The sequence below is a fragment of the Passer domesticus genome, chromosome 10 (genome assembly GCF_036417665.1).
Source record: "Passer domesticus isolate bPasDom1 chromosome 10, bPasDom1.hap1, whole genome shotgun sequence".
Lineage (NCBI taxonomy): Eukaryota > Metazoa > Chordata > Aves > Passeriformes > Passeridae > Passer > Passer domesticus.
Genome location: NC_087483.1, coordinates 26,408,495 through 26,435,578, shown reverse-complemented (window position 1 = coordinate 26,435,578; position 27,084 = coordinate 26,408,495). Strand labels below are relative to the sequence as shown.

The following is a 27,084-nucleotide window of genomic DNA, read 5'->3' as shown; positions in this document are numbered from 1 at the left end:
TTTACAAGTTGAAAAATTGTGCTTTCCTTACCAACTGCTTCTGGGTGGCATTCTAGTTTGCAACACACATCCAGGCTCAATCCACATAAGGAAAATATGCAGTTCCAAAGTCCTGTCTCTGCAAACCCTACAGCTATTGACTCAGGCTCTCCTCCAGGAGATGTTCTGCCTGGTGTATTTCCTTTCTATCACATATGCATGCCTCCTAAGAGATCCTATTAGGCTGCAGATCCCTTAGCATCTCTTGTCAAATTTACTACACAGCACACACAGTTTTGACTTCTGATTTACTACTGGGACAAGAGAGAAAAGGAAAAATATAGATGCGGTAGAGGATTTTCTGGGGCAAAATCACTTAAAACCCAAATGAATATTTTTGCAAACGAATGCAATTTTTCCTGAAATATATTTTCTAATGTTTTCCTGAAGATGAAACTTTGGTTACTGCTGACAGAAAGACTGTGATCTGCCTCACATACTCTGCGGGAGGCTATGGCACATTCACCCCACTCACAGACCTTTTTTGTAGGAAAATTAATGAATAAGACTCAGAGGTTAAGGTTTTTTGTTTGTCATCTCGACTTTCAGTTTCCTGCAACAGTCCATCAGCCTTCCCTGGACATTTGTTTCAAATGCCTTACAATAACTTGCTTAAGACATAACATGCTTCAGGTACAGTGCAAAACGGAATTTATAATACTAAATGATGCAGTGTTCACAGCCACAGCCCACTCTTTTCAAATTGCATGTTCCATGTGCTGGTTCTTAAGACAACTTTAATAGTTTGTTTAGGTATCTGTATGAGGAATGAATTCTGCTCATAATTTTGTTCTTTTATTAATGGGCTAAATTGTAATGAAATCCTGGCTAATAATCAAGAATTAAAAAAAGGTTGATGCTAAGTCATCATGTATCCGGTCTTGAAAATATCCTTTTAGCAGAAACCTGTCAAATGTAAGTCAAAGCATATTTATCTCATAATAATCTATTTGCTGAATTTAAACCTTGTTGATTTGGAAGTTTAATAACTCTAGACATTGGTTATCTTTCAGTTTGTTAAAATGACAACCCAGCGCAACTGAGCAATGCTTACTAGTATTTTCCAAGCACCTCACTTTAGATTTGCTGCATCTATTGAACTTCATAAAAAGTAGGGATGTGTGACTTACATGTAACTACTTATCTCATGTAAATTGGTGCCTGGCAATTTTGAGGACTTCAGTGTTTTACCTGTACAGCGCCCTTGATCTTACACATATTGAAAATATGCACAGCACACACACTATACACAAAGCACTATAATTGAAGGTCAGGATTACCTGATGCCTTTTATTGTGTAACTATCCTATTTTCAGCTGCATTGCTCAGCTCAGATATTTAGATTTACTTTTATTCTTCCAAAGCTCTACCTTTGTGGGTATTCCATAGAATCAGTAAGTTATTAACCATAATAAGACAAGAGGGCATTTATGATGAGGAATTGGAAACAAAACTTAACTTCAGGTATTCTGAATTATCTTCTACAGGTTATGGATGTATCTCAAGAAAACTGGTCTTAATAGGCAATAGTTAAATACCCTAGATGAATTATTGAATAATTTATTCATGATATGCAATACTGAGCAGTTAAAAAGAAAAGAACGGTAAAATAATAAGAAGAAACATGAGTGCAGAAAATAACAGTCAAAACTTCACATTGTAGTTTCATCATAACATTAAAATTTGGTCGATGAACTCCAGATTTATTTTCTTAAATTCTTGAAATTGCATTCTTTTTCTAAGATGTAATGAGTTGTACAGATTTTATGTCTTGATTGAGTCACCTTTACCACAAGAAATTAAAATGTGTAAATTACATTCTACTCAAGTAATTTCTGACAGTTTTTAAATGGTCTATTTATTTTAAGGTAATAATTTTTTAATATGCACAATATGCATTTTTCTGTGAGGTGAAACCATTACAGTCTATTGTAAGCTCATCCTTTTCAAATTGCAGTAGATAAATCTGTGGTAATCTCCTTTGCAAGTATGCCATAGAACATGTTATAAATACCACAAGAAGGGCAAAATTTACTGTGCAGTAAAGGTCAAAGTGATAAAACCAATAAAGGGTATAATGAAGCCCATTGGCTGTGATTCAGCTGGACACTTAAGCAGATGACAATTTTTTAGCTTGTGAGAAGTCCCATTGACTTAAGTGTCTTGCTGAATATGTCAGCAATTTGGACTTTGTGCAGTACTTTGTTTATCTTTATATTATTTAGATATTACAATTAAAATCTTAGCTTTGTGCAAATATCTGAAATGACAGTGGAAGAACTGAAGTATTTACTAAGCCCCTTATGAATATGAGAAATTAATGAAGACTTAAAAAAAATTTATGAAAAAAACAATCCATCCATAAACATATAATTTCAAGTCAAATTTGTATTCCTGCCCTGGCTTTTTTCTACTGTTGAAAAACTTGTAGTTAGGAGTTTGCTCCTCATATTTAATTTATACTTTCATCGGGCCTTGACCTCAGGAAAGGCAGGGAAAGGTGGGTGAAGCCCTCCCCGTTTCCAGCGCAGCACCAGAGCCCAGTGAGGCTCAGTCCCTGAGGCAGGATCGCGGCCATACCCTCCCCGAATGCCGTTGTGCCGTCTTGATCAGCAGAGTACCTGCACTTCGGCAAACAACTCTCTGTGCTTACTCCAGTCTCTTTGCTTTACAACGCATTCCATATGTCCCTATAAATCTGGATATAAGGAAACTGTAGTGATCCCTTAACTCAGAAGAAAGTCATGCTTTGTGCCCCAGGGCAAAGTGATATCAAATCAAGTGTACTGGTGTCCACACAGCAGAAAATTTAATTCAGTTCAAGTTTTTTTTGGAATCAATTTCAGTATCCAAATGATGAGCTTGATTTTCTTTTTGTTATAACAGATCTTGAATGAGCTGCCCTTGGTCTGCGCAAATGTGAGGTAGGATTTCTTACCCATGCTGTGCATTTTCAAAACCAATGTCACAATTGCTTTGTATCTCTCTCAAGATTCCAAACTAGGCTAAAGACTCGCTGAAAGTTATTACAGAAATATTTTCATTTAAGAGAAATGAAATTTCATTCATCTTAATTTTTGATTAGTGTAGAAAGTTCATTACATTATCTAAGGAGAATTTCTTACTTTTTCTTGGAAACAGAACCAAATAAAAGTAACAAAATTTTTTTCTTGGGAGGGGGACTCTTTTAAATAAGGCTCCTAAACTGCTACAGGGCCAGGTTTAAGTTGTATTTTATTTATCCCCTCCTTGTTTTTGCTGGATTCTTTGATTGTGCTTCATCTCCCATAATACCTTATAATGTAGTAATTCACTGAATTGGCAAAGTACTGTACAAATATTTCAAAGAACCCTAAGCCACCCAAACTTACAATGGCTGAGGAAACAAAATAATTCTCTAGGCATTGTTTTGATATAGGTCTAAATATTTGTTTCCATTTCTTCTGAATGGGAAAGTATAAATTTGGACAATCTTTATTAAACATTAAATTTTTTTCCATTGATTTTTTCCTTTCCAAGAAGTTTTATATTAGCTTCTTTTAGACTGACTATGTTTTGTATATATAGTATAGATGTATTTGTGTGTGGTCTTCCTTCAGTTTTATTATGCTTGTGTACCTGAGACTAACAGCAAAATATTGATTTTAGTAGATTGTACCTGTGCTATACAGTTGTAAATAACATGTCCAAATTTTCATCCCTCAACTAGGGCAACAGTTCTGGTTGGGGTGAAAATTCTCTCACTGTAAAACTCAGGCTGTTTTCTTTTCTTGAGCAACTCTGAAGTCAGAAGGCTCAAGTGCAGGATGACTCTAGAATAAATGTACATAATCTTTGGAAGAAACGCATTATTTAACACCAGAAAATGCAAGTCTATGTACTTTTGGAGTAGTACACCATTACTCTTCCCATGTTCATGTTTATTGTGTGGTCTGGCTAATCTTGTGCTGCTACTGCAATGGACTTTTAAAACTCCCTTTTAACCCTGTTCTGCCATTTGACACCCAAGAAGAGCAGAGAGAATAATTCCACTAAATCATATCTGGTAAGGGAACCAAAGACATGGATGAAAGTAGAAATCAATCTTACATGAGAAAAAAGAGTAGGAACACTACATGTTCTGCAAGCCAGCAGTTCTCAGGCTCACAGGGAAGTCTAGCAAGCATTACAGATTGAGTTGTCTGGAAAAGTCAATGGAAAAGAAAAGAAAATCCTCTCTCTTCCTTGCCAAAGCCTATTGCCTAAACCAAGGTAAGCATTAATCAAAATTAAAGTGTGTCCGCAAAGTAAAAAGTCAGTTCAGATCCAACTCAAATTATATTCTGCTAATCCATCCATTACTCATGTTAGCACATTAGCATGCCAAATTCACTTTTTATGCTTTGCTGGAATTTGCTATTACAGATTGATATTAATTTAACAAAACCAAGGTTATTATTTTACATTGTTTAAACTCCCATTACTGATATATTTGAGGGGTGGTGCAACAGACCATAGAAACACATTCATGGTAATTCCTCCCCAAAGAATCTGAAAATGATATTATTTGCCAATGAGGCTTCCTCTAAGCGGTAGTAAAATGCATGTAGCAAAAACCCTATTTAGGCACTTGCTGGCATTCCCTTGTTGCTAAATTGTATTTTAAAATAAAAATTGTCATGGCAAGGTTTTAATCATCAGTAGTTTAGACTATGTTACATACATTTTAGTCTTAAAAAGTTCTATTATTGGATGACACCAGTGATAGTATAGAAAGCTCAGTTCATGAGTTTTGTTGCAATGTAAAATACGTCTTGTTTTTAATTTGTTACCACCACAAATCACTCCATAGAATGACACCATTCTATGTCAAGTTTTGACAAGGACTGAAGTTCTGCTCCTTTCAGTGATGCTACAGATGTGGAATTACAATTGAATTTTGCCTGCAATGCTTTCCAAAAACAGGAGGCTTTAAGAAGCAGAACTATGCAACTCTTTGAGTAGCATAAGCCCACACACAGGTACTGGCATGCAAGAAGGTTTCATTCTTTTCACCTTCTATCTGACTTTTTGGTAATGTGAATTTATGTCTTTTAATGACAGTGGTATATAACATTTGAAGTCAAAGTACATCAGAAGACCAAAAGCAGTAAATGCTGCCCAGGATGTAGACTAAAGTTACACTAACAAGGGAGGTGATGTGATGGGTGGAGTGGATCTTTATTTCCATTTGTTGTCTGTCTGAACGATGCCTTTGGCATACATTTGCCAATGTAAAGGGTTGAAAGGGTGCTATAAAATTTTTAAGTTGGTATAAAAGTTGGCAAAAGCCAAAGACTAGCACTAGAAACCTATACATTAGAAAATGAGGAGCTGTGTTACTTGAACAGTCTAAATTAACATATGTAGTCTAAAGTAACATATGTGCATATATTGTTGGAAATTTTGAAGATATATTAAAATTTAAATAAGAGGAATATTTATAAATACCTTATGAAATATAATAGAGATAACTTTATTGAAAAGTTTACTACATCAGAAATGCAAAGACTAGTATGTAACACTTGAGGACTAATTTTTTACTAGACTGATCTTCAGACCTGTTCCTACAGAAAGGTCATATGTGTTATATCTTGATGCAATACTCAGAAGGCAGGGAAATGAAGGTAGGAATATGATACTTTGCTGAAGGCTGTTTGTATTCTTTCTATTTCACTAATCCTATCCTTTTGCCTGAAACAAAATGAATAAGTTTTTTTTTCTGTTTTGTTGTTGCCTATATTTCCCACCCACAGGAAGAGTAAACATCACTGTTTTATAGCTGTAAATAAAGTAAAAAAAAAAAAAATAAATCCAGTCCAGTGGATGGGTTCTGTTCCAGTTTGCAGCTAGGATGCTCTGGACAAGTATCATCCAATATGTATTTCTTTTCACATGGCAGAGGCAGAATTCTTCCTAGTTTCTTAGAATGCTGTGGGTGTAAAGTCAAAATGTGCCCTTCAAATGGCTTAGGCTTAATTTTATAAGCTGACATGGTATTTAATGCAGAGAAGGACAAATTTATATTTTTATAATAAACATTCAATTATGTATAATTCCTTCTCATCGTGAACTCCTCATACTTTTGTGCCTGCATTGGAGCACAATACTGAACATCTGCAATTGTCAGGCACTAAGGTACAAAATGTGAAAAACTGTCTACATTATTTTTCTGACTCACATAGGTTGTTTTAAGTTGTCCAGCACTATTTAATACATCATTATTTATAATTTTTCCTTCGCAACTTCATCTGCCAGAAATATTCAGCTTTATTCACATTCTCAGGAAACACAAGGAGAATCTTCTACACAGTCAAGATATATTGAAATTTTGCCTCTACCACAGACAGAATATTCCCTAAGGGGCAGCATAACATCTGTGCTTTCTGCCAATGTGAGAAAACTGGTCATGCCACTGAAAAGCAATGGTGGTGGCACATGCAATGTACCTTGTCCTCCAATCTTTTTCCTTCCACTGGAAAAAAAAAAGAAAATTATCCTGCAAATCAGCTTACACTAATAAAGTTTCTCATCTGTTTGATGAGATGGAATAAGAAATAATTTCCTTGATAATTTTCTAGGTCTCAGACTAAGTTCTAAACTTTAGCTGAAAGAAGAATCTTAGAAAGGAGGTATATATTGGTTATTCTCCTAGAAAAGTTGGAGACATGTTAGGAAATACAATATTCATATTAATAACAATACTTATCCTCTCAAAACCCAATATATGCTGGTACAAAGTATAATGTACTAGCTAAAACTTTAAAATCATTTCCCTGTTATCTGTATAGTTTTAAAAGTTAAAAATTAGCTCCTCAGAGGAAAGGACTCAGAGTACAGTGCCTAAAACTCAGACGTTGTTTTGAATTGGTATTTTCACTAATGATGCAGATAGCTAAGAGTCTGCCTGAACATCTTGTTACAATTAAATAATGACATTTCAGTGAATGGCAGTTAACTGGTAAATTCACCCGTCTGCTCTTGTATCCTGTTGTCTCAGGTTCCTAAATTTACTGTGGATTATTTTTTCTTTATCTGCTATACAGCTTGGTCCTCTTCTAACTGGTTGATCTTGAACAGTCATTATCCTGCCCCCAAGAACTTCTGCTATGATGCAATATCATATTTACTGACTTCCACATATGAACAGCAGATGGTTGGAGCTGAATACACATAGACATGTGTGACTGTATGTTTCCAGCCTTTAGCTCTGTTTAACCCTTCAGCAGCTCTTTGCCTTTGCCATTTAACAGTCTTGTTTTGAAATGGGAAGGAATTCAGACTGTGAAAACATTAATATTTTTCCTACTTGCACTAGTGGTTGAGGGGTTTTTCTTTATTATTGTGATACCTAAGAATACTTTGTTGAACTGTTTGGTAGATATGAAAGTCTGTTTTAATTCCAGCTGCTTATATTGTGACTGTGTTTAACATCACACAGATGGGAAAGCACGGTTTGGTAAAAGTTACAACACATAGTTTGCGAGACAGTGTTTTTAAAAATCCATTTTAGTAGTGTTAGTAAATTAAAAGGCATTACAATCCTTTTAGGCTATCCATATATCTACTCAGAAACCTTTGAATCTGCATGATGGAAGAAAGTCTCATTTTGCATCTACCTGTCACTGTCAATCTTCCCACCTAACCTGACATCTAAATACAACTCCAAAAGCATATTGAAGGAGGAATCAAATTTCTAAAATGGAAATTAGGTGTCTGAACCTCAATTATTTTGCTACAAAAGCTGAAAAAATTAGACACCAAATTACTACATATTTATAAATTTTCCTGCTGATTAGTAAATCCTGCTGATTTACTCCTTCAGTAAAAACACATACTCAATCATGCTAACAAATTAAATGCCACATTTGCACTAGTCTTTTAATATCTACTAGTGTTAATGAGGTATTGTAATATGGCATTATTAACCAAAAGATTACTTAATTCAGACTATTGGTTATAACATCTTCAAATAAAACTAAAAATATTTTCAGCAGAAAGCAATTAGAGAGATGCTTGGGGGAAGGAGGTTTACAAAATCCAGCACAATACTGAATAAAAGAATTAAATTCTTGCCACAAGAAAATAAATGTAAATGGACTTTATTTCATTTCAGTGTTGTACAAAAACATGGTAAGAGCAATTATTTTCTCATCAAATGAAAGATAACAAAAAATAACTACAAATAACTACCCAATTAAAATATATTAATTTTTATTTCAAAATGAACACAGGAGATATTTTGCAAGAAAGAATAAAGTTATTGAAAGTAGCTGTAACATTGTTGTTATTCTAATGTGAAGTAAAGTAATATTCCATCTGGAATTGAAATGAATGATTTTTCTGCCCAAACCTAAAAACTAGCCAAGTCACATAGGTGGGAGAAAGAGATTTCTTTAACATTTTTTTCTAACTGTTTAACCTTTGCTCTAATGCTGAAGCATCTCCATCAATGATGTGCTACAAAGAGCAGCAGCCTGCATCTTATCACTGTGATTTATCTCAGAGCTCAGAACTACTCCATATAGAAAATTGAGGAACCCCATGGCTACAATTGCAACACCACCTAAAGCTGACAAGGTGCTAGGTTGGTGGGAATTTTCAGAGAAAAATTGATGATTAAGGGAGCCACTGATGAAGCTGATGCTGCAGGGCTAAGGGGAGAGAGGCGAGAGAGGCGTCTGTAAGACAGATGTGCAGACATACTCAAAAGGAGACTGTAAGCATTTTTTAAATCAAGATTTTGTTTCCTAGTTAGCACTTTTATTTCATGCCGTTGCCTCCACACCTTAGCCTAGATTTGAATTTTTTTCAATCCAGTGTAATTTGTGCTTTCTTTAAAATATATTTTCCTCTCAGTTTTGTACTACAAGATGCCAGGGCCACTCAGATATTCTGTTTGTCTCTACTACATTTGAAAGCGGAGGAAGGATTCTAAATACAGATGAAGGAAACCAGTACCCAGCGTCAGCCAGTACAAACTGCAGTCATTCAAGAGTAGGCAGACTGGTGACAGTGAAAGAAGGATGAGAGAAGCTTCAGGTTGCTTGTATCCACAAGCTATTATTCTTATATACTGACAAACCATAGGAATACCCAGTGGTCAAATTTTCTCACAAACGTATACAATCATTATACATGAGTATATGTTTAGAAATTGCTGGTAGGTAATCATTGCTCATCTTTAGAAGTATCTTCTTTATTAATGGATTTTCTGTAAATATTTCTTGACATATTTTTACAGTGTTAACAATTTCAAGGATTAGTCACTATCTATGTGAATAGAAGTTTTGGGCAGTGCAGCTGAAGGCTAAATTTTGCAGAAGTTTCATATCAATGTAAGCCAGTGTTTCTGCAAACAGAAGCAGCCCTGGCCAATCTTGGGCTGCTCATTTCCACTTCATTCAGCTCCTTTCTTCATGCAAATACAGATGATTGTATGACTGTGAAACCATAGTGAACTAAAATTAAACTGTTTTTTGGCTGGCTAATATTTACTCAATTCTCCTCCCTATTCCAGATCACTAGAGAGACACACATCCCACTGTGTAAGCAGGAAACCTGGGGTCAAGAATAAGCACTTGAAGCAGACTGAGTACAGGGTTCTTTGTCTCTGTATGACTGACAAGCTATTTATGGTTAAAGATACATTTTCAGAATTAAACAGATTATACAGGGTCAATTTTTTTTGCCAGCACTGAGCATTTCTTTGGCAATATCAGAAACTCCAGCCTAAGTTTTGTCTCAGCTGTGAATCTCTTGCTCCTATAATGTGATTTCCTTTTGTCTGAGAAGGCATTGTGGATTATTCCTTAAATGATAATATTAACATGTGTCAGAACTCAACTCTTTCTAGGCATATGCAAAACTTCCATTTTATAACACAGTTGTTGACATCAGTCATATTCCACTAACAGCAGAAAATTGTAAATTTTAAATTAGTCTTTGATTGCTTTCACTGATACCCACAGGGTTTATGCAGATTGTAAAACAATGCTGCCTACTGTAATACAACTCAATTTTCAAACAGAAAACTTATTTTAGACTTAAAAGCAGCTCACACTGTGACACTGTTTCAAGATGATTGACTGTAATAGTTACAGATTAGTTGAAATGCATTACAGGGCATGCATTATATATCAAGACATTATAAGTTATGAGAAACTACTGTCAAGGAAGCAATTATGATACCTCATCTTGCAATGCTAATTACAAAATGTCTGGAAAATATGTTATCTACATTTATGAAGCTTCCTGCATTGATCAATGAAGTAGATATGACAGTGTAAAGAGGAGTACTGTGATTATTAAAACTTCAGTCGAGTAGGTATCTAAATGGCACTGGAGAACTACTTACAAATCCATACTGGTGCAATACTAGTCTATGGAATAAGTGGTGTTTGGAAATGATTTTGTAACCTTGGAACAACTTCTAGTTCCATAAAGTAGTTTTGCTCAAGTTGTCCAGTATGTGTAATATCTTCCAACATAACTAAAGATGGTGATATGCAAACCTAGCAGCTATCTAGGAAACAAGCTGTATAATAGAAAAATGAAATCCTAAAATGTGTTTCACTTACAAGGCACTCCTGACACTTACTATGAAATGCTAAATACCATTCTGGACATCCTAGTTCAGGAAATGAAGCAGAAATTTGCATACATGCAGAGAAAGGTAAGCAAGAGAATGAGAGGCTTATCTTGCTAAGAAAAGGTGTTATATAGCCTTAGCCTTAGATTAAAAAGGCAGACAAGTCTTATACAGAAGCACAATGGTCATGAGGTAAGAAATATTTGAGCCAAAGTCAACATCAACAGCAAAGGGAACAGTTATTAACAGCTCAGGTACATACCTCATCTGAAAATTAAATAAATGTACATAACCATAGCAACAATCAAATTCTGAAATAGCCTTTCAAGCAGTTGATCCAAAACTCCTAATTTTGTTTAAACTGAAATTTTAAAGTTTAGTAAACAGCTTATTTGGTGTGATTCTCTGCAATAGTAGCAGGTTGGACTTCATAGAATTACAGAATAAGGAAGGGAGCCGAAAGGGGGCCATCAGGATCATTGATTGAGTTCAACTCCTGGCCCCATGCAGAACACAGCAAGTCTCACACCATGTGCCCAAGAGCATTGTCCAAAGGCTTCTTGAACTCTGTCAGGCTTGGTGCTGTGACCACTTCCCTGGGGAGCCTGTTCCAGTTGCCAGCTACCCTCTGGGTGAGAAATCTTTTCCTGACACCCAACCTAAACCCCTGACTCAGCTTCCTCCATTTCTTGAGTCCTGCCACTAGTGGTATCAAAGTTCTTTCAGCCTTAACATTCCTGTTGCAACTGAAATACCTTCTAAAATCTGCTTTTCAGTTAGCTTTCCCATCTCTTCAAACACTTTATAAAGTAACAGGATTGTTTTTATCCTTTGCAATAGTATTGATACCAAGTCAATGGTTATTTCCATCTACCTCCTCATCAATGTCTCTATGATAATTAATATATCTGCATTGCATTATATCTGTCGTTACTGCCCAGACTGGAGTATTCTTTCCTGCTGCAACAATTTGACTAAAAAATGAAACTAATTGTAAACTTGAGAAGTAGTTCTTTCCACGTCTACCATCTTTGGGAGTACGATGGAAAATCTGCTGTTATTGAGAAACTTCAGGTTATATTTAATTAGAAGAGCAGCATCTCTAAGCCCCCAAATTCCCTTTATACAAATAAAGGCATAAGAGTAGCTAAAACCATGGCATCATTTAGAAGGGAATAAAGAGATGTGAGCTGATCCTGTCTCCACCTGTGGAACTGTAAGATAATATGGTATGAAGGTCCTGATAAGTGGGATCACAGAAGTGGATATGATTAGAAATTTTGAAGTATGCAAAATTATTTAATGTCTTCAGATCTATTTTTCTTCAGAATATAAAATACTGAATTACCAGCCACATCGCCACAAATTTGAAGTGCCACTTTTAGTTAAAAAATGGTTTCTTAGTCACATAATCATACCTATGGAATATGGAGATAATTGTATAAAATAATCTTTGAATAAGTGGATAATTGAGTACTTGAGAACTTCTGCAGTAAAAAAATTATTAACAAATCATTCACAAATTGTACTGCCAAATTAAAAAAAAAAATTATGTTTCAGCAGAATTTTGCATTATATGTTAAGTATATTTGCTAGCAGAGTTGTTAGTGGGCAAGGGATAGAGAGTCATTAAACATTAACTATGTCCTCTACTGAACATTTGTCAAGAACTGGAACAGTACCTATGTGTCATTGGAGTAATGCTGCCATATCCTAAATTATCAGTAATGTTAAGTGAATCTAGGAAGATCATTCTGCAGAGAAATAGATTCATGCACCTGTATGTATTTTATCTTGATGCTAGTTTGAATGTATCTGATTGACACTTTTAGGCAAGCATTTGAACACAACTATTTTCCAGTAAATACACCTTTTGTTCTCTAATGTTGGGATACTAAATAAAGATTTATTGATTTGAAGGAAAAATCACAGGTTCACAAGACATAAATGAGTATCATGATTGAAAATCTATTCTGTCACTTGGGGTTGGTTGTATTTTTAGCTTTGGGAGGAAAGCCAGAAGGTAGTTCAAAGCCTGACCTTTACTCCTCAATAATCAGACCTATATATAGTGTTTTACTGGACATGCCTTCATAAAACAGCTTCAGGTCCTTGGTCTTCCTGTTCTGCTCATTAAACAAAAAGGTTGCACCTAGGGAAAAGGTTCCTTAGTTATCAAGTATATGTGGTAAATGCCTTTCTAAAAGGAATCCACTCCTCATCTCATATTCCATACATTTCTTGGATTTAGGAAGAAGGTATTTTCACATAAGTGCCTATTTTGCTGTTTCTCCCCAAATGGTATTTGCCTGCTTGGGTGTATAATTTTTTGTATATTCTCTACAGTAAGTGAGTATCACTCTCCTTCAGCTATGCCGCAATGTTCTAATTGAGAAAGGCAAGAAGCATTAATCATCAAAAAGACTCCAAACATATTTGCTTTCATAGATTTAGTGCATTATAAGCAGCAACATATACTTGCCTCTAGGGCTGACTTGACCTATGTGCCAAGCTTGCTTGCTGTAAATGTGTCATATTTCCATAACTGTTTAAAACTTTAGAAGGAAGAGAAACAAAGATCTATGGTAGGAGTTGAATACAAATTCACTTTTCTATCAGTAGCTTCATCACATGGTTATAATTTTGTGACAATCTTTAAAACTTCTAACAGTGAGTCAGTACAGAATATATTTGCTTTAAAATTATTGCAAAATTTTCTGGGTAAAATCACCTATCTTAAATCATAGCTCTTTCATCCAGCATTTTGACTGTAATTTGATAGAAAACAAATTGAACATAATCCTAAGACAGGTTCTGGATCCAGAGTTATAAATTTAGAATAAATAAGTTATAAGATTATTTAATTAATTACAAATTAGGAATAAACTCTTGTTGTTTTTCAAAGGCTCAAAACCAGATTAAAAATCTGAATTTTGTTGTGATTGGATATTTTATAAGAATAAAACCATTTTTGCAATACACAGAGTGGTTGCAGTGGCTCACATATATTTACCTGTGAAAGATATAAGGAAGTGGAAAATGAAAGTGAAGACTTGACTACTAAAAAGATTTGTTCTGTCTTCTGAAAATGCTTCTCTTGTCAAAGCAAAATATCTTTCATTGGAAAAGAAGATGTTACTTGAATATAAGATAGGCAGACACTACACTTTCCTGACCCTGTACATAAAAGAATTTTGCATTTCCATTAAAAATATATGACTCATGGGACTCAGCTGACAAGCATGGCCATCTTCAAAGTCTGAGGATTTGCCTCTATGGCCAACCTGGTTTGTGTGTTCTTTGGCAGCTCCTTCCTTTGTTAATAATTTACAGTAGTTCTCAAATAGTTTCAGTCAGCCTCAGTACAGAGTTCCAATTATACCTTAAGGAGAATCATGTAACAATTATGGCAGGATTCTAGCTCAGTTTGAAATGCAAACACTTAGAGTTGATTAAACATTTTCATGATCTAGCCACATGCAGATTTGTTTGCAAAGAAATTTCTGTCCAATTATCCTGAAAGCTCTATGGCAAATTAATATTAGTATATATTAAAGCACTATTTAAACAATTGAAGTAACATAAAGCATGCTTTGTGGCAGGATCCAGACCCCAGCTTCTCCAAGAGACAGTGACATCTTAGTCAAAAATGCCTGTTTTCTGAAGATCAATAGAGATAAGTCTGACTATTCTTCTAATTGATAATAAGAATAATCAGTTACACACTTCCTAAAGAATCTTACTTTTAAGATGAGATTTGCATGTAAGTTTTCCCAAGATTCCTGAAAGATACATCAAGGATTTGACAGGATACTTCTTTGTTTTAGTTACAGATTATCTAGCAAAGCTTGAGCAAATAATTCTGCCCAAATTTTTCATAATTCTGACTATATGCAAAATCAATACAAATCACGAAGAAAATATTTGCCCCAGAAAGGTTGAGTAGGTCTTGTTCATTAAGGAATCAGGTGTATAAGTTTTTTGGATATATAACTATCTATTGTATTCCCATTTATACCTTGAAAATTAATAGAGAACCAGTTATGCTCTATATGTATTTGACCAATAAGGTAAAAATAGAGTACACAGGATGGAAAACACAAAATTCTGGTTTCATTTAGGTAAGGAGAAATTTTGATGCTTCTATCTGTGGGACCAAACTTCTCTTTGCAAAACTGCTAGGCTTTTTAAAATATTTGATTTTTTTAAAAAATTCATATTGGTTTCTGATGTCATTCTCTTCTTTTTGGCTAAAGTGGCAGAATTAAAAAAGACCCAGAACTAAATGCCTTCTGGTAGTCTTTGAAAAATTGATGTGTGTGTAAGAAACAAATATCTAGTGGTTTAGTAAAGTGAAATATAATGAAATGTAAGTAAAATTAAATGAAAAGTAGAATGAAATGAAATTTTGAATTAAGGTTTCCTTCAATGAAAATTTTCATACTAACAGTTATTAGGAAGTGTCTGAATTCCAAAGAAAGTCTTGTGTCTATTATCTGTGAAATCTGGCTTCAGTGAAGAGAGGCAAAATGAACTACAAGTCAGAAACCCAGAATTACTACAGAAATTCAGTGCAGTGTATATCAGTATATCAACATCCCAGCACAGAAGATATATTCAGAACTAAATTTCTTTAAACTTCAAAACAGAGTTTATAATCTGTATGCTGTGGGAAACCATCTCAGTGTTCAAAGTCAAATGGGCAATCAGTAATATTTGCTCTTGGAATGGTGTATTCACATGTTTTATTTTGAATTCATGTAGGCTGAGTACTCACCTGGTTTTTATGATACTCAAAAATTTCTGGTACAAGAGGAGAGCTATAGCTTTCCTGCTAATCTGATTTATTTTCTGCCAGCTACAAGAGCTTAAAAATTTGTTTTGTGGCTGAAGACTGCCCTCAAGAACCCATGATGTAATACTACACCAGGATGGATAAAAGAGAAATGCAGAAATAGACAACATGAGGAAAATATTCTGAAATAGTAATAAAACAGCAGTCCACAGTTCAGTCTATCCTGATTTATGCATATCAAGAGTCATAGTCTTCATAAATATAGTAGTATATATCATGTTTTTATCATACTGGGGCAAAGCAAGCCTTTGGTTCTGGAGACTGACACTAAGATATCAGAGGTACAATTTCTCCTGGAGGGTCTCTTTCGGAAGGTAACCTCAGTATGTTCTTGGCTGAAGATTATTTTCATGTCTCTTTATAAAAATATTCCTACTCTGATCATCAGTCTTCATATGCAAATCAGTCTTGAGTTAAATTTTCTTTTTCTACTTTTTCCATTGAAAAAAATGAATTATATTCTCAAAGGCTCTGATCCCCTATAGACTTTTTTTTTTTTGCAAATATTATATAAAACAAAAAAACATTTTCCTGCTATGTGATGTATTAATATTCATGGTTCACTGTTTGTATGTAGTAAACAGTCTAAATTCTTCATCATAGAAAGACCTTTGCAATTGGATACACTTTTATAGTCCCAGGAAAAAAACAAAAAACCCCAACCAAGCAAAAAAAAAACTGTGTGTCTTCCAACTGCATTTTATCTAGATGGTAAAAAAAGACACCATTACACAGTAGTGACCTTTCTGACCACAAAAGAGAATAAAACGGATTAGTCAAAAATGACAAATGCACATTCTAAAAATGGTTATAGGATACTATTCATAATAGCGTCTCAAGACTAGATGTAAAAGACAAGGCATTCAGACACTGGTACTGTATCCTGTCACCTTAAAAAGACAACACTATGAGCAGGGAAATGTTAAATTACAAAGATTATGCCCTCAGTTTCCAATTTAACTCTGAAAACTAAAACTTTAATTCACTTTAGTCTTAAATGGGGAAATTTGTGACTGAAGAAAAAGAGAAGATAATTTTAAATCCCAGTGTTCTGATTTTATTTTTGAAGATATTTTTGTAATTGCTATTTACCTTATATTTGATTGTGACAGCCTTGCAGAGAATCAGCTCAATACTAAGATCTATTTAGATATGTATGCAGCATTTTAGCACATTAAACATTTTAACTTTGCTTGTCATAGTTCAATACCTTTTTGACATGCATTAAAGACATCACCACAGATTTCAAAATGTTTTGACAAATCTTGTCTCTATATGCACTTTATGGTAACTTGAATGCAAAGCCATTTTAGTACTTTGTTCCAATTGAATATAGTGCAAATTCTTCAAAATTTTATTCCACAATATGAAAAAAACTACTCCACCAAAGACACTTTACAGTAATAAATACCAGATTTTATTAGTTAATTTCTATTCAGCTCTACTGCCCCAAATCTGGCAACCTGCTTTGTCCTTCAGGAAGACGAACCCATTATGCCATTTTACTACGAATGATAAATTAGATTATATTAAAAAGCTGCTCAAAATTAATGCTCAAAATGAACTTATCTGTATTTTTTTGTGTTAATAGTCAGCACTGGATGTATTTTTAAATCATTGCTCATTTCAGTTAGCTTAATGTGATGGAATATGATGAATCAATATTCAGGCTGACAAATCTGGTGTTGTCTGTGTCTTCATCTAGGATTATCTTTAGCTTTTTTGTAGTTCTCTGCAATATTTTCTCTTTTTTGCAACATGTTCTTGGATGAATAATGACATTTAAATTATCTCTGGCCTCTGCATCAGTACTTGTTGAAATAATTTGGAGTAGTTTACTCTCTCAGTTATTACTTTATACTTCTGTGGATTTAGGAGTACATAATCACATAATTTACAGTCAGAGGGTCAACCATTCTTTTCATTTCTCCTCAACTGTATAAATCTCTGTTCTTCAAAATTTAGGATTAACAATAGGAAAAAGTTTTCAAAATTTTCTTGTAGAAAAATTAGCTTCAAAGGGCTCATATAAAACAAAATAACTTTTCTAATTATTAAATCCCATGAATGCTGTGTAAATGAGGGATCCATTCAACTGGAGTTGTATCAGGTAGCTTGTCAGAGTTCACCTTAAGGTAGGTTTGTGTTGAAAGTTAGGCAAAAGCAACTGATACTCATATGTGAGGGCATGTGCTGGCTTTGAATGCTAACAGAGACCTTCTCTCATTAGTTCTGTTTTAGCTAAATCATAAGGATAATCCATAGCACCTATCCTGTCTGGAGCTGGAGATGATTAAATACAAATGTCAGAACAGATTAATCCATAGGTATAAAAAAAATCCAATGTGATAATCTGCAACAGGCACATATAACTTACCAGGCCTCTGTTGACTCTGCACCACAGGCACCAGCTCTTTATATGTGAAGGGTGGATATACCACAATCAAAGACAATAAAATAAGCTTCCATTTTCCTTAACCAATGTGCAAATTACAGCAAGAAGATAAAGTATTTAATGTTTTATACGTATATACATAAATATTGATAATTACACATTATTAACTATTTTGAATGAAAATATTTTATGCAATTAAGATATTTAAGTTAAGATAAACACATTTAAGACAGGTTTGGAAGGGCCTCTTGCATCATCATTGCTACTTTCTTGCTCTGAAGGAAGTCAGGTACTACGATTCTTTGTATTGCTTATGTTCACTTTTGTAAATGGGATTCCAGACCTGTTTGATAAAAATGGGTTGCAGTTTTATTTCTGAAAAAAAATAATAAAAGAAATAGACCAGTATTATTCTTTATGACTGGTCCCTCTTAAATTACGAAAAAAACCCCAAAAATCACCCATAAATTAATTAGCCCAATTAACTGTATTCTTGGCCAAAGTTTTCTATATACAATTCCTTTGTGTCCATTATTTGAAAGATTGTATTCAAAAGAATGTATTCAGGTATTTCATCACAATGGAAGTTTGGATGATCATGAGAAATTCAGGAAAATAATTCAATTCAGTAACATTTCAGAACTTGCACTGCTTCAGAGCCAAGTCTGAGATGCTAAACATTTCTATTGACAGAAATATCACTGTGAATTACAAGAGATGATCATTAATGAGAAAACAATATGTGAGGAATTGTATTTATAATCTCTTGATATACATTCAAAATTTGAATAAAATGTTTTCTTAAGATTACTGGTTTTTTTGAAAATTCAGCTTCAGGTCACCTTTCACCCACACATTAAATCATCAAATCCTCTAGATAAAGATAAGCTTACGTAAATGTATCAACACTGGTTGATCAGTGTTAGTTGCCTGATCCACTGAGATTACTGGTCTGCTAAAATTCTTGGCTAAAACCCAGAATATTTTATTTCAAGCTAAACAAGTTGTATTTTAACAAAGGCCTCGTTCAGCCTTGCAGTCCATGTGCAGCTAAAATATTGATAATGTGAAAGGAGTAACTTTAGGAAACATTTTCTTTAGGCATACACACTGCAGAGTCACATAATTATGCACCAGTGAATCACAGGGCCGGGACCTGTTGCATACTGAGAACAGAATCAGTTATATCTTCTAAAAGATTTTGTGCAAAAAAACCTTTTTTATTTTTTCCCAGTAGTTGTTCTAATACTAATTCTAATGGAATTTCCTTTCTTTGTAAACCATGATTTGCTTGTATCTTTTGATGAAGTTTCTGGGACAGAAATTGTATTAGTCATTCCTGAAATGTGTTTTTGGCCAACCTCTTTGCAAAAATTCCTAGCACTTTACTTTCTGCTCTATTCATTCAGGGAGTCAATTGAACCAACATCAATTTCTTGCATGTAGAAAATAGTTTTGAAATGTCTCAACTAGACTAAATGGGAGAAGTTTTTGCACTAGTTGCTTGAATTTCCCTCAGACTAAGGGTCATTCCACTGACTGAAGGGGCTTTGTAAGCCATCCCTAAGGTTAAATTTACTTCCTGTAAGTAGTGGTGCGCCTCCCTGAAATATTCTTTTACTCCAGCCATATGTTCAGGATTAGTAACTGAAAGGTTGTTGTCATGGGAACCACAAGAAGACTTTTTGTTGTCCAGAGTTATCCTAAATAAAAGAAAATAACACGGATAAACACCGAAATGTAGTACTCATTAGAAGTCAGGAAGACCCTTGCTCCAATGGGGAAACACATGAAAGAAAAGATGTGCTGCAATGTAAAACACTCTCCAGTCCTGTTGAAACGTTGAAGAGTTTTTGCTAAGGATCTAGAGCTCACAAAAACCCCTTATTAAAGTTCAACAATGAGACATTGTGTTTGTATAGCAGAAGCTTAAGAGTTGATGAATATGGTGTCTGGGCAAGTGGCCTGCAGAGCCAGTTGAATGCTCTGCTTTCATTACCACTGCAGGCTTCTGATTTGTTTGTCAAAGTTACAGCATTTTTTTCTGGTGGAAATTGCTTTTTGCTTTCAGCTAAATAAACTGACCCAAACAGATGGAGCATGACAAAAGCAAAGCAATGTCATTGTCTAATTTATCTCTGCTTATGGAACTCTAATGCACAGTCAGTCATGTCTCCACACGTTTGAAATTGGGAGTCTCTTTGCTACTAATTCATAGGCAAAAGATCCGTGGAGGCCAGTCAGCACTGGCTGAGTAACTCGTGAATAACAGGGAAAGTAAGCTAAAAATATTTAGTAAGAGTGGAGGGAGTAGCAGGGCAGAGAAGTTCTGAGTAGACAATTTATTTTTTATGTTTGTTTCTTCTGGCTTCCAAGTTCATTTGCTGAAAAGGACTTGGTATATACAAATGTATGCATAAACTATAAAAGGATTGTTGAATGGATAAAGCGTTTAAAAATATAACTATTTAAAACATTTAAATGCTAGTTTTTGATCAATATCTGAAAATGAAGCCATCAAATTAAAAAACCTGTCTTTTTTTTCTAACTTTTTTTAAACCCATGTGGAATGTTTACTCAAAACAAGTTTAAAAATTTATTGAACTTCCTACATTTATTTCTGCCTCAAAAATTTACTTTTTTAAAAACACTTCCTCTTTATTCTTCTACTATCTAGATTTTGGAATTAGAACAGAAACCTCTTTCTCAGCTTGCCATCTCAGTTGATATCACAGCAGACCTAGGAAGAAGAATCAATTCCCCTTTTTTTTAGTGCATGAGCTTCTGATTTTACTTTTATTTCAGTTTTATTTTTTGGAAAATGTATGTTTTACTGTTTATTATTGACAGGTAAATTATCTCTAAATTAATAGATTATGAACTGCTTGTTTAACCTATTGAATAATTCTTATTTCTCACGAGTGAATGATGTTGTATAGTATTACTTTCTTCCCTTCCTGCTTGAATGAAAGTTATCAATAGCTTTAGGGAATAACAAATTTCAAACAGCAAGTAAAGATTAATGAAAAATGAATAATATTGTGTTCTTATCTCAAACCAAATATCAGTACTGGCTTACATTAGTGCAATTATTTGTAGAAAACATAAATTTTCCAGATGTTAGTTGGGAATAAAGCAAGTTTGCTTATTATTAGGAAATAAAAAGCCTGCTCCTATGATTCCCTGCATATTTGAATGGTACTTCTGCTTAATCACTCTCTTTGAAAAATGATTATGATCTTCCTTAAAGGCTTATAATAAATAAATAATAAACACAGCAGTGTTTCAGGTGCTTAGCTACTCAGCCAGATATTACTTCTGTACAAATAGCAATCTTTTCTGAACCACATAATATGATAAATATATTCCCTCTGCCATACTATTTAAATGGATAAGGGGAATAAACTGACAAATTACTTTAAAAATAACTTTCAAATCGCAAAAAATGTCAGTTTCAGTTTTATTCTGTCATACTTTACATTCTGTGAACTTTAAATATACCATTCAAATTCCTTTCAAATACAAGACTGGAATTTTGCATTTTATATTTAAATATTAAAAACCCATTTTTATTTCACTTCCATATAAAAGATATTATTTTGAAATGTCAGAGAACTTGATTAGGGAAATAATGAAAAATATTTCTCACAGAGTTGTTTTCAGTGAGGAATTTTGAGATCTCCACCACTTTTTCTGATTTCTTCTCCATACCTTCTTGAATTTTAGGGGCTAAACTAACAAAATACTTTGAGTGTAAACCTATATTAAGAGTGTCATTGCTAACAAATCAGATGTTGAAAACAGTGTTTATGAAGGGCTACCCATATTTTTTCTAGTACAGTTCTCTGTAAGAAGTGCTAGGAAGCTATTGGTCTTGGTGGTGAAATTAGTGTTTATTCATTTAATCCAAGACTAGGACATTAACCTTGCTCAAGATATAAACAGAGTATTAGGATTAGGAATGTATGATTGATTTGAGTGCTATATAGTAAAAAATATTGCATATAATTTAAATGATTAGTAGTTTTTTATCTATGTACCTTTTTTATAATTTTGGGCTAAATATAAAGAAATGTGGTTTTGAAAATTTGATTTAAATGATGCTATAGTAAGATTGTATATCCATTGTTAGATTGTTTATTATTTCTTTTAAGTTTTGTATAAGCATAAACTGCTTAATCTTCATACTGTTTTAACTAGTAATCTTAGCTGAAATTTCTTCCCTGGGTAACTTCAATCTCTGTAGATTCTATTGCCATTTTTAGACTTTCATTTAACCTCAAACACTTAGTTTGGCAACTGTTAACTCCAATTTCTACCAGTCCATTCAAGCATCTGAATATGATTCACACTTTCTTGGATATTAAGATACATCTATATTGATCTGATACTTTATTTTTAGCATCACCTTTCTTGATCTAGTGAAATGCAACCAAATAGCTCCAGAATAGGTTCCTGGCTCTGCCTTTTTCTTTGTCATGATACCATGAGTGGGTATCATGTGAGTTAAGCCTAGGTTTGTTCTGTTTATTTGAGAAAAATGTATCTACTCCCTTTTCCTTCCTTTTAGGGAGGGAATTGTTTCCTATTCATCCTCTCTGGTCTTTCAGCTGCTACTATATATTGACAAATGCATTCTGCTTGTCTATACAGTTGGCCAAAAGGCTGTCTGGTTTTATCAGTTTATGAACATTTAGTCCATTCCAGTTGTATTGCAGGTTCTGCCCTGTTTCTGAGGCCGCAGATCCTGTCCTGTGCCTAAGTATTTCAGAAGTGTACAGACTTCTGCAACTTTACCAACAAATTGAAAGTATTTGCAATGGTTCCCTTATGCTCAGTAACACTCAGAGCTTGGCTGTCATGCTATGAGACAAAATCCAGCTACACAGAGGCAGTCAATGCCAAGTGGAGAGCCCTGGCTGGCAAAATCCACAATGAGTGTGCCTTACAGACTGTTCAGAAACTTAATCCTATTTCCATAAAAGCATGTCACAGTGTTCACCACTCTGTATGTGTTCTTGACAGATAGCTGGCTTGTCAGCTGATTTGGTTATGATTTGAAAAGAGAAATAAATATAGTCCTAAAAATGGATATGCACCAACCAGAGGTATGTAACTACTACTTCTGTGCTCTTCACTGTTTAATTCCTCACTCCTGTTGCACTGCACAGAAAATCTCAGAGCATCTGCAGACATACAGATAGTTTCACATGTGGGATCTGGAAGTCCTGGAACCACTCAGTCATGCTTATTTCCAAGGAAACAGATTATTTTTCTAGTATTTTCAGATATTCAAGGCATCAATCTCTTGATGAGTAAAGCATTATAATGCCATTATTATCAGTGGAGGTAATCTGGTTTATACTGGCAGAACTCCTGATTAAATAAAGATTTCCATTTACTAGTGATGATAAGGGACAGAATTTGGTCTGTGCCTGAAGTCCTCTTATCTCTTAGTGAAGATTCAGTGACTCCAAAATGTATTTGCCTAGTGTCAAAATAAAATATTCATGCTGCACATTCTGAACTCCATTTGCCATTGGCTACAGAATAATTCTAAAATATTCACTGAAAATAAGTTTGTTAACGCTTCTATTTGTGCTTAAGTTTCCTGTATTTTAGTTCCCTTCTGATTTTCTTCTTCTGTTTTGCTGAGACCATTGCCTGAATTAAGTGCTCCGTTGAAGTGTGGAAAATTTCACCTGGATCATACTGTCAGCTCGTAGGATCTGTTGCATCTGCTGCTAGGTGTCTGTCCCTTGCACTTCCACTTGTATATTGAAGGCTGCTGTCTCCTCTGTCAATCAAACACTCTGTTTGCTCAACCTTCAGTTAATTTTCCTGATCTTCATGATATCATGCTTTGCTGAGCCTTGCATTCCACCTTCATAATGTCTAGCTCATCTTTACCTTTCAATATCATATCTAAATTATATATATTTCAAAGAATATTAAAGTATATCAGAGCTGTTGCATATATGACAAAAGTTTGTAATAATCTTGATAAGTAGGATACTACAAGGTTGAAGGGAAGTAGACAAAAATTTCTATAGGGCAAAGTTTCTCTTCACTTTAGGAAAAAAGCATAATACTATTAGCTGAGTGCTCACTTTTTCATGTCCTCTCCCACTTTTACTCTGTGCAATCAGTGCTAATGGATATCATAATTTTATTCCTTCTAGATCAGAGTTATTGTTCTTATCACATTTTATTTTAAATTATTCAAAATTGAATAATTTTGGACAAGGGAAAAATGAGGTATTTCTGTCTTCAGTCTGTAAAATTTTTTAATAATTAAAGCTTTCCTTAAAGGCTTTAAAAGGAAGAGAACCAGATCAACAACTATTTTTTTAATATATGAAGGTTATTAAATTATTTTTGTTTGGCTGCAGTTCTATTTCTTGAATGCATTACTAGGGTTTTTATTTTTCTTTTGTGTTCATAATACTCAACTTTTCAGTTTGCCCACTTTGCTTCTGACCTCAAGGTGCTTGCTATGAATCTGATAAATTGCAGGGTATGCAAAGTGTATTTTTTGCATGGAATGCTCCTCTAGGGTTCCTAATTATAGTTTAAGAATTTTTTATATTCCCCAGGGCCTTCTGAACTTAGGAGGTCTTACAAGTGCTTCCAAAGCATTATTTAAATAGACTGAATGATTAGAGATTAACAAAAGTATAATTTTATGAGTTTGTACATGCACATGTACATGTATTGACATACAGGTAATATAAAAGTTACAATAACGAGCTGAAGTATTTAACAGTATAAATATTAGAGTAGACTATTGATTACTGAGTGTAATAGGTGAAGAAGTATTTTAATAGCAACCTTGTGTAGTCAGCCATGGAAGAGCTTAGCTGTCATGGAAAATTAAACTAAGCCCTGAAACCTCTATGAATAAGGAGATGTATAAAGCTTGGATTGAACACCTGCCGGCAGAGAATAAAATATTCACCATAAATTAGGTATTTTTAGTCACAGATGCATGTTTTAAGCCTCATAAAATTACTTATTGTATGACAAAGCTGATACAAATTTATCATTAGTAAGTCTTTTGAAGGTATTTGATATTACTGCTTTGTAAGACCTGGTTCTGGAGACACCTGCAGAAGTTTAGTTCTACTGAAATCAAAGAGGAAAACTGTAGAAGTAGTAAGAAGATGACAAGTTTGAGGCCTGAAATTATACAAAAAATACTTAATAAGAAAACAATATATTTGTTTTTCTACTTAGTACATTTTATTAAACTATTTATAGTAAGATGGAACAGTAATGGAATGCTGAGAAAAGAAAGAATAGTGGTAATAATTTTTGATTATTATAATTTTATCAAAGTATTGCATTTTGTGTAATTTTCATCTCTTTCAATTGTGGAAAGAGTGGAAGTATTAAAATTTTAAACATAATCAAATAGGAAATTTAAGACCAGTGTTTCTTGTAAAATATGTTTTGATAGGTAGCCATTAAGCATCAGGTAGTACCATTGTCTCCAAATATTTTGGCTCTTTACAGTCAGAAGCATATATTTTTCATCTTTCTTATGGCATATATACAATATATGCACTTTTACTCACTGGAAGGTATATAAATATTAAAGCTTTATGAAAATATAGCACTTAATACCTACACAGTGCCTGTTGGTGTCTTTAGACATCCCAGCAGCTACTGATTTGCATCTGACACAAAATGAATAAAGTAGGGGTACTATGGAGAAATTAGTTTGCCATCATATGTTAGGAGTTTCTTTCTCAATATATCCACTTTCCAGCCCACAGATCTTCCATGTGTAAATAATAGGGGCTAAAAGGACTTGGAATCTGGATTGGAAAAAGTACTGGGTTTGGTGTTTGTCTGGAGAGTCCTCTGTTATCTCCAATCCATAAAGTATTTACAAAGAAATAGATAAATACACTTTGAAACATTCAGCTTTATTTCTATAATGTGGCTTCTCTTGCAGCTTTGTGCTTCTGTGGGGGTGCAGAGCCTCTAAAGATACAGCCCTAAGAGTTCACTGGTTCCCTTGAGATTTGAAGAGCTTTATCATAGGAGAAGTGGGCTGTTTGTATCCAAGCAGGGAATTCAAGGAAGCTGCCAAGTCAGCTATTAGCCAACAAATGAATGACAGTATATATGAAGTAGAGTTCATGTTTCTGGATGATGGAAATTTCATTAGAGTCTATTTCCACTATCAATTATTAAATAAATTCACTGGAGTCTTTTCCTTTCTTGTCTTACTGAAGACAAATACACTCTGAGGAAGTGTATGCTAACCCTGGTTATGCATGAGCAGATTTGGAAATAAGAGGTATTATATCCCTTTTGTGCCGAGGGGATTTCCTGGAGTACCTCACTAAAATTCTGTGTCAGATGCTTATGCTTTTCAGGAATGAACTGATGTCAAAGGAGTACAAAACTGTATTAAACATATAAAAAAGAATTGCAAAAATGGATAGCAGGAAGTAGCAAATTTTTAGACCCTCAGGCAGACATCTGGAAAAATTGCAACTGAGTAAAGAGTGTAAAACTGGGGGTTTTAAAAATACATCAGTCTCTGGTAGTGGGTGTTCCAGCAATTTATCTGCCTAATTCAAAGGAGACTATTACCAGAAACATAAAACTTTCAGTTATTTTCTGTGTGATACTCAGAAGCTATGTCCTTTATTTTCTATTTTCCTTTAGCTGGGTCCATACACAAAGACAGAGGCTTGTTGTGACCAAAAATCTATCCTAAACTGAAGTATACACATTTTCAGTTGGAATAACTCACTACTTTCAAAGACAGCTCACATTGTTCCATGTTATTTTCTCATTGAGGATGGTCATTCTGTTTCTTAATTTTCCCGTTTTAGTTATTTTTGTGGGTTTTTCCAGTACACTTGTTTGAATATAGAGAGATAACTGTATAGCTGATATAACTGTAGAAAAAACAGCTGTGAAAGAAAGAAGGGTTGCTCTAGGATTGAACCCATTGCTTACAGAGATGGTAAGAATCTAATCTCAAAGCTGTGATTTGCACATGACCCATGCTGTTCTTTACAACACTGTAAAGCTAAACAATTAGAAAGTTTTCTCATAAATAGTCTACAAAACAGCCTTGATTTTCCCTAACAGAATAATAAGAGAACTTTCAGACAGTACTCAAGGAAGAGTATTCTCTTGGGAAGTGTCAGTGTGGGTCTTTGG

The 27,084-nt window shown here is 34.2% G+C and overlaps 1 protein-coding gene across 6 annotated transcripts in view; it reads right to left on the bottom strand.

Annotated features, from left to right (window-relative positions):
• Positions 1-27,084, bottom strand: part of KCNH7 (potassium voltage-gated channel subfamily H member 7) — a 204,764-nt gene that overhangs the window by 96,295 nt on the left and 81,385 nt on the right. The gene's annotated exons all lie outside the window — the stretch shown is intronic.